This window comes from Neodiprion pinetum, chromosome 4, assembly GCF_021155775.2.
Source record: "Neodiprion pinetum isolate iyNeoPine1 chromosome 4, iyNeoPine1.2, whole genome shotgun sequence".
NCBI lineage: Eukaryota > Metazoa > Arthropoda > Insecta > Hymenoptera > Diprionidae > Neodiprion > Neodiprion pinetum.
Genome location: NC_060235.2, coordinates 35,115,104 through 35,128,410, shown reverse-complemented (window position 1 = coordinate 35,128,410; position 13,307 = coordinate 35,115,104). Strand labels below are relative to the sequence as shown.

Here is a 13,307-nt window from a genome sequence, read left to right as displayed (position 1 = left end):
CACTCGCGAGCAGCGAGTCGAAGCTTGCATTTCGTTTCGCTTCCAAACCGTGGAGATGTTTAGCCAGCCTTGTGCAAACCTCTTCAAAGCCGACGTTATAGAGTTAAAATATTATTATTGGAGGTAATTATTCCCGATCTTCGGTATCGAGCTTTTTTCAAAGGCGGGAAATTAACGAGGGGACGAAACGATACGACGGAACGGAAGAGCTTTAAAGCGGCTTATTCAGCGGCTTCGAGCGCCGAGCGATCTTCGTAACGCTTCGCAGTTATTAACAAACCGTTCTCAATGACAATAGATCCTCAGATATCTTCCGGACAACTGATTAATCGCTCCTTTTTCCCGTACTTGGAGAACCTGTAATTCTCCAAGTTCAAGACGTGAGGATCACCGATGCAAACCTCCCTCTTTTGCTTGTTTCGCTATCGGACGAATGCGTGATTTGATATTCCCCGATACACCGCATGGGTGAGTAAGGGCAGCCAGAGAACTGATACATGCACAAAATGATTCCATACAAACGATTCCGTCAGCCAAAAAATACACGATCATGTGCGAGATGAAATAAAGAGATTTGTTTCCAATTGGATTAGGGGGGTCAAAAACAGCGACTGTGGGGAGCAGCTTACGTGTAATATCCGTTTTCTTCTACTATACGTGGATATTATAAATTGAACGGCACGATATCGAGTAATTACTTTTTAGTTATGCATGTGGAATTACGCAATCAGCTATATATCGCATGACAGGGACAGCACGAAGGCCAGAATATAACTCTGTTGGGAATCGTGAGCCGTAATCGAAGTCGAATACCTTTAATAACCAAGATGATTAACCAATTATACTACACGAGTAAATGCGCGTGCCTGGACGTTGAATAAATTCGAACCTAAATTTGAACCCTCGGTTGTATGGATACATATTATTATGCGTACGTAAAAACCGACAATGGAAATATTATACGTACCTTAACGAGTTTATCAATTAAAATTTGCCAACAGCTAAAAAAGAGAAACAAGAATCGCCCCTCGACGCGTGCAGATATATATACGTACACAGTGCGAGCCACGAATTGTAATAAAATAATTGCAACAACCGAGTGGATCGGAACTCAGAAATACAAACAAGAGTTTAGCGAGAAATTGAACGGATTCTGTCGGGTCGCGGATAAATAAATAACGACGTCAATACGTACACAACTGCGGTAAATAAACCGTAGGTTTATCGATGAAATTACATAATCAATAGAGTATAACGAACCTTGAAGAACGAAATTTCTCAGCATTGAGCGACGACGATCGAACGTGAAAATTGAACAAGAAATGTAAGGAGAAGTAAGCTTGTGTTCGTCGATCCTTGAAGCTCGACACTCGGTCCCACGCAGTTCGCCACCTCCACCCTCAGGGCTTTATTCCCATGATAACAATGAACTCCAGAGCCAAGGGTGAAGAAGCTGGAGGAGAAGAAGGGTAAAAAAAGCGACGTCTGAAGTTCGTCCGGATAAAACTAAGGGGCAATTCCAAACAGAAACAAAAGCTGCGAAACTACTACTAGCGAAACTCTTGAAAGTAAGTATATGAGGCGAAAAACATCCCTCGACACGATCCGACTCTGTAAATCTACTTCCCCCATCAACGATTTACCACCCTCGCGGGTGAACCGAGTCGTTTGTAGAATCGTCGTTCCCGTGCAAGACGGTATCGAGATTGTACGAAACCGGGTTTCTTCGAACTACGTAACCGCGCACGAGAGCGTCGATTGAAAGGACGTACGAGCATCGTTAAAAGCTACAAGCGTGCAAAGCCCATCTTGATTATATTGTAGGTAGCTGAAAAGCAACATTTGTCGCTGTCACCGAACAAACGCGTCGCACACCTCGCACGCATACGTCTGAGCGATGAATAAACCGCTGAGAGAGAATCGCCGGTCGAAATTGTCATAAAAATGAATTCAACCCCGAGCGAGGATTGGCATTCGCTTGTCGTAAAAGAGTTCGCATATTCCATTACCCAGCGACGAACAGCCCTTTGACCCGTGCCTGGGTGGGTGAACGCAGAGCGTTACAACCGAGGCGGCGAAACCTCGCGTAAAATAAGGAAAGCCGACTCTCCGCGGGTGGAGAAAAGGTGAAAAACGACCCTTAGGTGTCAGCCTCATCCCTGGGTTGGAACGCATATGGGTACCTGTTACAGTCCACCCGCGGAGCAACAGCGGACGACGATTACTCGACAGCCGACGATCAGGGAAATTTTCATCCATTACCTGGACCTCAAAATCTGCCGGGATGTGAGCTCTATTTTTGTATCAAACAAAGAACGGGCTTGGCCACTTAAATACGACAGCTGGTTTCATGGATATAGTGCAATATGTACATCCTACGATTTAGATTGCTTTTAATAGAACAACGGGGATGAGACGATTCCAACTCGGCATATTTTTAGGTACAAGTAAAACCAACGAGAAATCGAAACGCCTCTGTTACAGCTCCAGGTATTGAACTCGAACGCTTTGTATTCTTTACCTGATTATTCACTTGTTGACTCGCGGTGAAAGCGAAATTCTCTTATTAACACATCTTATGGGCTATACGCCAGTGCTCACTGTTATCTTCATTAAAATAATTCACAATCGGATACACGTATTTTGAATGCTTTAGAAAAGCTTAGAATCTCTTTTTTTCCACTATTTTTTTATCCAAACTCTGGGAGGTTTTAACGGTGTGAAAATACTACAACCTTCTACAGCTTATACCACTCAAAACTCGGGGCGAGAATTTCTTTGAAGATGTAAATCAGAACTAAGAGTGATTGGGGTTATATTGAATTAGGAAACGACTAACTCACGTTTCTGTCATTTTCAAACTGTTCAGATTTTCACTGCTTTAATTCACGTCACGTCCCGATCAATTTTATCACCAATAATTCCAAAATTGACTACCTGCTGCAACCCTTTTACTCTTCCATTTAGCATAATAAGTATTCAAATTTCACTCGGAAATGAATAGATAATAACTTTCAGGCAGTTACAGTTTCGTTTTTCTTTCACGGAAAATTTTTTAACCACCAAGCAATCCAATTTATGCTTAAATAATTTATTTCGCGAAAAAAACTGAACGATAAATCATGATAGATGATCTGAACAAAACTCTCATTTATCTTGGTCAGGTGCGAGTGTCATACAACATTAGAAGACACTATGAGAAAAAACACGGAGGGTTATTTCAAGTAGTATATCAAATCCAGTAGAACCTTCACTATTTTTTGAAAGCTCTAGACACATGGCTTTTATTTCCGTTAACTGTCGATCAAATATCACAGGTTTAAAGGTTCACTCGAAAATTGGCAAACGTTACCAACAGTTCGAATAAAATGAGAATAAATAACTGATAACGAAATTTCCCATCATTTTATCAGAACTTCACTATTGGCAGGTAAATAATTTTCACTCGTCGTCAACGGGCACGACTTTTATCGGATGGGACACGTGCGACGATAAGCGCTTCCAGACGCTCGACTGGCAGGAAGCAAAATCGGACGAGCTTCACGGCAAAATGTTGTGCCGCGACTGATGACAACAAAGCTCAAACTCAAGGACACGCGGAGCTTTTATGCCATTCTCCGCAGCACTATCTTCACGAGGGATGATCAACCGCTGAAGCGACGCTGCCGATAAGCGAGATCGTCTTTCAAGCTTGTGACGCTTTTCTACGGGCCAGTGAATGCCGCATATGATCGTCATGATAACACCATCGATTCAGTTTTAGAACGTGGATAATTTTCCGGCTGCGGTTTACCGGTAAAATCACCACGAGGTAACTCGAGCGCAAGCACGAAAGCTTCCCTGAACCAAATCGATTCTATAAATTTTGCAGATCCCGACTGAAACTTCGGTCGACGGTCGGCAAGGAAGGTGGACCTTGTCGAAAGCTCGGAATGTTCAAGCTCCCGAAAAAGCTTCACCCTTATTGATAGTTGATAAGGTAACTGTTTCTTTTCATGTTACCTACTGCATCATGCGGCCGTTGCTTAGTAAGTACCGAGAATCTGCAAGCCTGACACAATTACCATAATGGGGGTAAAAAGTGTACGGTCGAGAATAAAGAATGTGTCATGAAAAAATGTAGGTGTATCATACCGGTTTTTGACATCCAATAACACATACGAGGAAGACTGATAAAAATATGAAACACGGACTTGCAAATTTTACGAAATCAGGGTCATCGTTCAAATCTAGCAAATGGATCGTCGGTCGAAATTCCGAATAATCAAAACTCAGAACGTTACCGAAGTCGAAATTTCAGAATTTGGATGAATCTGGCAAGCCTCTATTCGTTTGTAGCACAGATACATCGACTCGAAATTAGGTTTCATTTACATCCTCGACACCCTCAAAGCCCAGTTTGACTCAACGAAGCCTTTAAGTTCTCAAATATTCTAGATCGAAATTAAACCTCGAGATCCTCACATCGCGCTCAATAGAATCTCCATTCTGTGGAACTCAAGAGAAGAAAACCTTAAGAATCAATTGAGATCTAAGTCAGAATTTTGCAATTGGGGCTTCCGAGGGTCGAATGAGTCCCGAACTTGGTTCTCATTAGAACTTCAAACATCAGCATCGGAATTTATGCGCAGTTTGTAGGTTCATATAAGGTGTTTTCTACTAAGGATTTCTCTACCTGAAAAGGTCTCATATAAGCCTACAAAGCCTCAAAATTTTCCCAATTTCGAGATCCAAATGAGGTCTAAAATCTTGTCTCAACCGGCAGCAGCTTTCACATATGTGATAAACGGTTCACGGAACTTGACCATTCACAACTTTGTCCATGTGGAGTTTCGACCATTTAACGTAACCGTCAGTCTGAACTTTGACCTGCGCCCGCTTTAAACTTATATAAACTTGGCACGTCGGTAGAAGTGACGGAATTTATCGATTACTTTTTAATCAACACTCACTAAGCTCAGGCTAAAAAGTACGAAACATTTATCGCGATTGAAATAAATAGTTGCTATAAAGGACCCCGCAGAATCCGTACGGAAATTGGCTAGATTTTCAGTATGTTACAGTACATATCCTCTCGATCAAAAGATCTCATGGACACAAGTCCCAAATATCAGCAGTTTCCGAGATATAGGCTTCGCAACGGGGCTTCATGGATTTTTTGATATCTATAAATTTCGTGATTTTCATGAATTATGAAGCTTCAACAGAACTTGAAATTAAACGAATGACTCAAAAAACTGCACGGTTGATTCCCAAATATAGGCAGGAAGCTATGATTGATTCCATCCATGAACTCGCTGGTTTAATTAATAGAAAGAGATGTAACGTCAGATTTCGCGTGAAGGATGAGACCCTCAGACTCTTGCAAAAATCGACTTGTACCGTTCTTCACGCGTGTGCGGAGTCTCTGCGAATAGGTTGTGCAGTTTTTGAATGATATATCTGATTTCAAGTCCCCCTTGAAGGTTTGTAATTCGTAAAAATCGCTTGATCCGTAGATATAAAAAAATCCATGCACCCCCCTTGCAAAGCCTATATCTCGGAAACTGCTGATTTTTGGGATTTGTGTCCAGGAGAACTTTAGATCGGGAGGATATGTGCTGTAACATACTGTAAATCCAGCCAATTCGACCGGGAGCCAATTTCCATAAGGATTCTACGAGGTCCATTTCAACCTTTTCCATTAAGTCTGTTAAGTCTTGCGTTCGAAATGAACAAAACTTTGTTGAATCAACTTATTGTAATGAATATCATTATGTCTTGGAACGCGAGGTAAGCCTGTAACAATTAATAACTTTCAGCTCTTGCGAAAATTATTATCCATTTCACACAGAAGTCAGCCCTGATGATACAAAATTTCTCAGTATTTCTTCTGCTTCGGGAGACAATCCTTCAATATCGGATATACATATAGCGCGATGGCGGCTTATGTCCCGCGTGCTTCAAAGTTAGACGAACATCAACGTCGATATAAGCCGGAGGGGGGGGGGGCTGAGTACGAGACCGGATTATGAAAGTAGTTGATAAAAGTTAAGAACTCACCTAAGGGCAGGCCAATCTGCGTCGGTGGTGGTCGTCGGCGCTGAAGAGCTGCAATTTGATAGGCTGAGACGAGGGCCGATGCGAAGGGTCATAGGACGTCTCCGTCTGAGGGCGTAGTCTGTAAACCGAAACGAACCGAATCTGCAAATCACTCACATTTTATAAGTATGCACGTGACTTGATGCAAAGGCAGCCCCGATGTCAGTTTCAACGGAATTGTAAGTTTGTCGGTACAATTCTCACGTTTCGATTTCACTAGCGGACAATCTTGAACGTTGAATGATCAGATCCTTGAATCAAGGAAACCGATATCTGCAGACGGACTCAAATTGCAGCCGGGTGAATTTCATCACAATTTTCTATCAAACTCCCGTGATGTGTTCGTAAATCGTGAACGAGGTAATTCAGGACGACATGTCGTAACGTCGGCGCAGAGAATACGAAAAAATATGGCATTTGACGGGGCTATTAAATCCTGTTTGACAACCGTGTATGTATAAGGTACCTATGTTCGCACGTATGAGACTGTAGTTCGATCAAATTCCTAAACGCAAATAACTTCACTTCCACCGGATATAATAGTATTACCAGATACCCGATCGAGGAGGGAAAAACTCTCCTTCGTATTTCACGTAATCAAAGTACTTGATGAAAAATGAAATAGATAAGTTGGCGAATTTGAGAAAATATAAACGAAAGTTCCAGACAACGTATGCCTTCGGGGACTCGCATACTTTTCGTTATTCCGAAAAAATACCAACTCCGTGTTATTCCGCTGGGGATTTTTGGATCTTCTGTTGCGGCGTTCTCCAGCAACTCAGCCACTTTTCTTTATCCTCTCGGTTCTGTCCCATAATTGGTTATATAGTAGTAATACTCTGTGAATTTTTTCAGATCTTTTATTTCACTCGTTTCAGAAATGGTTTTTTTTTTTTTTTAACCAATATATCATGGAAGATTGAAGTCGGAGAAAAAAAATTGTAGCGTAAAAAAGTTATGTTTTTCCATGAACTATTTAATGGAATATATGTTCAACAGTATTCTATCTGTTGAGTTGCGAGGGCTCATACCTACTCGGTCTCAAACTTACGCGACTCGGGAGTCCTGACTTTTTCTACCCTAGAGTGGGACGTGCTCGCTTTTTCGACTGTGAGCCCGTCTTTCGTATGTGTACTCTGTACAATAATTGTTCTTTCATTTTGCCCGACTTGTATGATTTTTCGTTAAGCTTTCGTCGTGTGGCGTCGTTATTGAAATCTGAGTTTTGGAATTTTTATTCTTAAGTTTTGGTTCATTCTTTTATCAAGGTTAAAATTATTTGTAACAGCGGATATTGATCGTATTTGATTACTTACAAGTGTAATGCATATGTATCTTTTTTTTTTTTCTTCTTCAAAAAGGCTGCGGCCGTATAAGAAATAAATAAATAAATAAATAAATATGTCATAATTTCAAAATGAATTTTTTTTTTTGCTGAAAATAGTCTTTTCGATGCCATTAAAAATATTACATATGTATTGCATCAAATAGTTTATGGACAAACATAACTTTTTCATACGAAAATTTTTTTGGTCCCACTTCAATATTCTATGATATAAGAGTCCAAAAGAAAAAGAAAAAAATAACATTTTCGAACGAGTAAATTCAAAAATTCTAAAGTTCACAGCGAGTACCTTTAAGTAGTAGGTACTACTATACAACCAATTATAAAACATATCCGAGATGGTGAAAAAAAAAGTGGCTGAGTTGGTGGAGAACGCTTCTGTTATGAGCAATTATACCTTTATTGTATACCGAGACTTGAGAGAAGCTTCGCTGTATTTGGAGATCTCATTCTATGTAAGAAACAAGGGAATGCCGATTGATCCCAAACAAAAAATAAGCCGCTACGAAAAATCAGTCGTACCTGCAAATACGAAGGAGGAAAATATTGTTTTCTTCACTCACTTCGCCACGTGAAATATAACTAGCATTTCCACGAATGTTTTAGACTTTAAGTATAGTGGGATAAACAGATTGGTTTTATTCGTTAGGCCAGTGCCGCGAGATCAGCCACACCGTTTGAAATCACCGATAAAGCACCGCCATCTAGTCGTATCTAAAATAAAATTTTCAACTTCGTCCTCTTTGGCTATGCCTAAACTTTCCAAAGGCAGCCTTCTCAAATTAAAGGTGACACTCATCGTCAGTGGTTAATCCCATCTTTAGTCTGTCGCCACTCGTCCTCTCGTGCGACGATTTTTACGACAATTCAATGCGGCACATCCCTGCAGGGCATATACGTACTCGGATAACAAACAAGCGATTCGGTCAAAGGGCATCGCCTCTTTTCACAAGGCACGACTCGCGCTCTTTACTCGCAAACTTTATTTCCATTCCAATTATAGCAAAATTGATTCGGCGATTCATCTGGAATCGTTATACCTACAAAGAAAAAATTCCATACCGGCGCATGTGCTTCAGCATTATAAAAAATATCCTTAAAATTTATTTCAATCTTATGAAATCATATTTCAAAGTTCAATGAATGATCTTGAAAAATGCGGAAGCTACGGATCTTCTGAAAGTTTCAAGATTCGCAGTTATGAAACCGGACGTGATGTCTGGATATAGGCAATTCTTTCCACATTCCAGCGAAATTGGTCAAGTTATTTGTTTGGTATCGTGCTCACGAAACACCGTATACATCAAAACGCGTATATGCACTGTCAGAAAAGTCACGGTGTTAATTAAAGTCCACACCGATTAGTGTGAAATTAAACATCATCTGTGTAAATCGTTCGATTCTTGAAACAAAGTGATCTTAAAATCAACACCAAAATGGTGTGGACTTCTATACGATATTTTCGGTGCTACATTTAACACCGCATTTCTAACAATGAACATCTATTTTTGATAATATGTGCAAACAATTTTGTAGGAATCAAAACGTGTTTCCAACTTGGTATATAAATTTCATCTCAATCCAACGTTTTTTGTCATGGAAAGAGTTTATGCAAAATCCTGCCCAAAACTCAGCATAAAATTCAGTTAGGTACCAAAAATTTCCGAATGGGGAAACTACACTTAGTTGTAATTTATGCTAACCTATGCGGAGCATGATTTTGAGTGAAAGTTCTGTTTGATGAAGTTAGCACGCAATTGCATAAACTTCAAGACATTTCAGAATATTTTAAAGTTTCTCGTTAAATCACGGTGAGTCGTCTAGCCGCCGGAATAATCACCACTTTATGTGCTTGGCGTCGCTAGTTTGGGTGATGATGAAAAAAAAAAAAAACAACCTCGCCGGGTAAAGAGAGGTTACAAAAAAATCGAATTCACTGACGGAAAGCGATGCATTATACATGATGCAATCTGATGGAAATGTGATCAGATTATTGTTTTTTCTTCTTTGTCAGATAGAATGGAAATTCACGACAACAAACAACGTGAAAAACAGATACGCTGGCCACCCGAATATTGCGCTTCCAGAATAAAGAAGTAATCACAAGCTTTGAGCCATGTCAAAGTTAGTTTTACTTTCTTTGTTTCATCCGCCAAGATTACCTCGCTACATTTTTTCGGAAATGCGGATCCGAACAGCACGTGAATATAAAGTAGCTATTAAAAAAAGCAACGGAACGATGTTATACACGTGTATTAAAGGTTTCATCTCAGAATTACACAATGGAACACACCCATCGTAGTTCCGGGTATTAAAATGGCTGCCACGAGTAATCAAATAAAAATGATCGCAGTTTTTCCATTTTATTACTTATTTCCAATCCAATCCAATTTACGGTGAGTAAAAACAGGTTTGACGCACTCGTTGCGGTCCAAGGAAAGTTTCAGCTACCAAGAGACTTGAATTTATGCTAATGAAATACATGAAATGTGTAAAGAACCCCACCGTAGCGTAATAATATTTTATCAATCCCCTTTTCGTCCGTCAGCGCTAGAACGAGTTTCAAAACATTCCATCGCAATTTTTCCGGTGATGTATTAAAGGGATACTCTCTGGTATTCAGTGGTTAAAATAATAATAATAACAAATACATTTATTTTCTTCCGACTCAATACCAATTTGCATATGATAAATGTAGAGAATTCACGACGAATGGGCAAAGTGACGCAATGGGTAGCGAACACAAACAAAAAATGAAATCTGAACCTCCGTGTCTCCAGCTCCTCTCGTTACCTTCAGACTCCGCTCCCGGCTATGAGTACATATCCGACATTAATAGGGAACACAGCAGGAGATTGAAGTCAACGTGAAATGACGTCAAACCAGATGCTCCTGTACGAATGTTATATAGGTCGTTGAACACGCGAGTTGATGGATTAATCAAGGCCTGAATCCAACAGGTATAAATTAGAAATCACTTTTCTAAAAGGTATATTACGCAATAGACGAAGGACAAAGAACGTCGGTAGCCATTGAACGTCAAAGACACGTTCGACATTTTACATTCATTGAAAATCTCGAGAGATGCAAGTGCTCGCGTTGATTGGATAAAGTAATTAGCAGCATTGTATGAAGGGTAATATTCACCACGTTTTTATAACTCGTGACAAAATATTTGAGTATTTGCAGAGAGCAATTTCATTTCGATATTAAGCTGCGGGTTGGATACCTTGTGCTGCTTTTGAAATGAGTCTAGATGGAAGAAACTCATCAAATTGGCAGATTACTGAAACAAACAATTGATCGCCAAGAAAAATGGTAATATAATTTGAAAATTTGCCCGTTCGAAGAGATTCTCTGAATGTCAAATTAGTTCGAAAAAAAAAACTATCAGTCTACCCTGATTAAAAAGAAAGGCAAGAACTGTCGCCATGAAGCTGTAGCCGTGGATTTAGAAGATTTTTCGGATACCCATTGATCGATGAAAAGCCTTCGCAGTCGGACGCATCGGAGCTGAACTAAGATTAGCTCACAGTTAGGCCCATCTTAGATCTAAACAAATCAGATGTTATTTCCAAACGAATTAGACGAGATCGTATTGTGGGATAATTTCCCGGCGAAACTCAAGAAAGTGCACTGAAAACAGTAAGGCATTCGGTACTTTGCCTCACCGAAAATGATCTAAAGACTGTGGATCGGGCGATCTGCACTATTAATCACGTCCTTCCCGTTTCGCTCATTCTTTCTAATCGCTCGATCGCTGTCACGAACGTGACGTTTCACCTCAGTGGCCCGACACGGATCAATCGAAGCTCTACTAGTTGTAAATGTCACTCTCGTCGTCGCAGATATCAGATATTTGGCATCGTAAGATCGAGCTGCGGGGACTTTCCAATTTTTTTTTATTATTTCCGACACTCAGTATTTGGCAACGGTTTTTGAAATTAAAGCCTCGTCATTACGCCGCTCAAGGACACAGCCATGGCACCTGAACCCTAGACACTCTTCCTTCTTCGTCCGAGTCTCAGAGCATCCATATACATATGTATACATGGCTTTACGTTTGGACAAAGAAAGATAAAAGGCGAAGAAAGACACGAATACGAATAAAGGTGAAATTTTAGATTCTGATAAACTAAGGTGTAGGTAAAGAAAGAAAATAAGAAGAAAATAAAACGTTCCGACACATAAATAATCTGTATATTTTATAAACGTCGCCGTTCGAGGAACTAAAATTCATCAGATCCAAGCGACAGTATAATTAAAAATTATAAAGATAAAACGAAAAGGATACCTATATATATATATATATATATATATATATATATATATGTACTTTTTGATCGACATATTCTAATATCAAAGTCCAACAAAAGCCGGATATCGATCAAACGCTGGCGCAGAATTGATACCGAGAAACTTGGAGTGCCTCCCGTTCTCCGACTCATATCTACCTTGACGGCTATTGCCCTGAAACTTGGCCGTAGTCGGTGACTCCCAATTAGCCGAGATAATGTTCCACTGACAAAGGGCCGAAGAGAAGACTCGACCCTTCAGTGTTCACACGTGTCAAAGCAATTAGCCTAGTCCTTGAGAGTCAGGCGCCGTGTAAATGAAAAATCGATTCAGATAAGCATGAATAAGTCTAACGTTGGAAGCGTTAGGACTAGATCCTGTACCGCTAGTGAAAAAAAAACAAGCTTCCGAAATGGAATCAGAGAAAGAACGACGCAAGAATCACTACCAAAGGGTAAACTCATATAACTATACTTCTAATGATCAACTGACACCCAAGTTGTTGTTTCGTTCCTTTTTCATGAAAAACGGAGAAAAAACCGCATCGACGATTTCAGGAACTTTGTCTCATTTTTAGGTATTACGTTACGCGTAACCTTTCACGCGGGTAAAATTCGCGGTGCGTGATTATCTTTGAAATACTAGTACTTGATCGTTTTGCGATTGAGACAATATTTCCGCGTGCATTATTTTCGGTACTTGAAATGCTGGTAAACTCTCATCATTACCATCGTGAAATGATCTTAAATTCTGGGAATGCGATGTTTGACTGTGTTTCACTTTTGTAACTTATTCGGAATAAGTATACGCTGTACAATATATAGGTTTACAATAAAAGGGTCGTGTAGTGTACAAGGAAAAAGAGCTGGATCAAAGCGTGACGACATTCCATAACTCATACCTAGGTATAAGGTATATCTAGTACCTTTATCGTAATAAAATCTTACCGTTGGCGGAGCAGAGTGAATTTCTTCCTTGGAGAACATGAGGAGATAGATATTGTCGAGGATTCATCGGCGTCGTCGGCGACATCGATGACGTTGGTGAAATCGGGCTCGGAGCCGACGTGGCAACCCAGTGGGGCACATCGTCGTGCCTCTCAGGAACCTCCGAGTTCGTCCCGGACAACTCCTTCGTGACTCGAACTTCTATGCCCGCCGTCTGTAACGAGATGTTCATGTTTTTTTGGTGAAAATTTACAAAGGAATCCTGCCCCTCGCTCCGACACGAATTCGTCTCGTGCGCGCGATACTTTCGATTCCGAAGTCTCAGCCTAGCAATCCCTTATCGTCACTGCGGTACGAATGCGTTACCGGAATTTTTAAACGCCCGATTTCGTTTAATAGTTGAATTCTCGTATTTCTAAGAATTCTTGCAATAAAATGGAAAATTGAATAGAAAGCTGTGCAAACAAGGTTTCACATGTATGCCGCGTGGGAGGTTCTTTAATTCCGCGAGACATGGAAAAATATGAGATGACAAGCTGGAATTTAAACGGAATAACCCTGTGCTGTATGCGTGGTGTTGAAGGCCATGTAAACGAAGAGCAGCATCAGGATTCTGCGAGACAAAGCGTTTTCTCATA

General features: G+C 40.3%; 1 long non-coding RNA gene across 1 annotated transcript in view; it reads right to left on the bottom strand.

The window, feature by feature from the left end:
* Positions 1-6,048: 6,048 nt before the first annotated feature.
* The window catches only part of LOC124217326 (uncharacterized), a 30,921-nt gene continuing 23,662 nt past the window's right edge, over positions 6,049-13,307 (bottom strand). The window contains exons 2-3 of the long non-coding RNA XR_011177010.1: positions 12,670-12,883; positions 6,049-6,160 (exon numbers count right to left, since the gene is read on the bottom strand). This is a non-coding gene — a long non-coding RNA (uncharacterized lncRNA). The remainder of the gene's footprint in view (positions 6,161-12,669; positions 12,884-13,307) is intronic.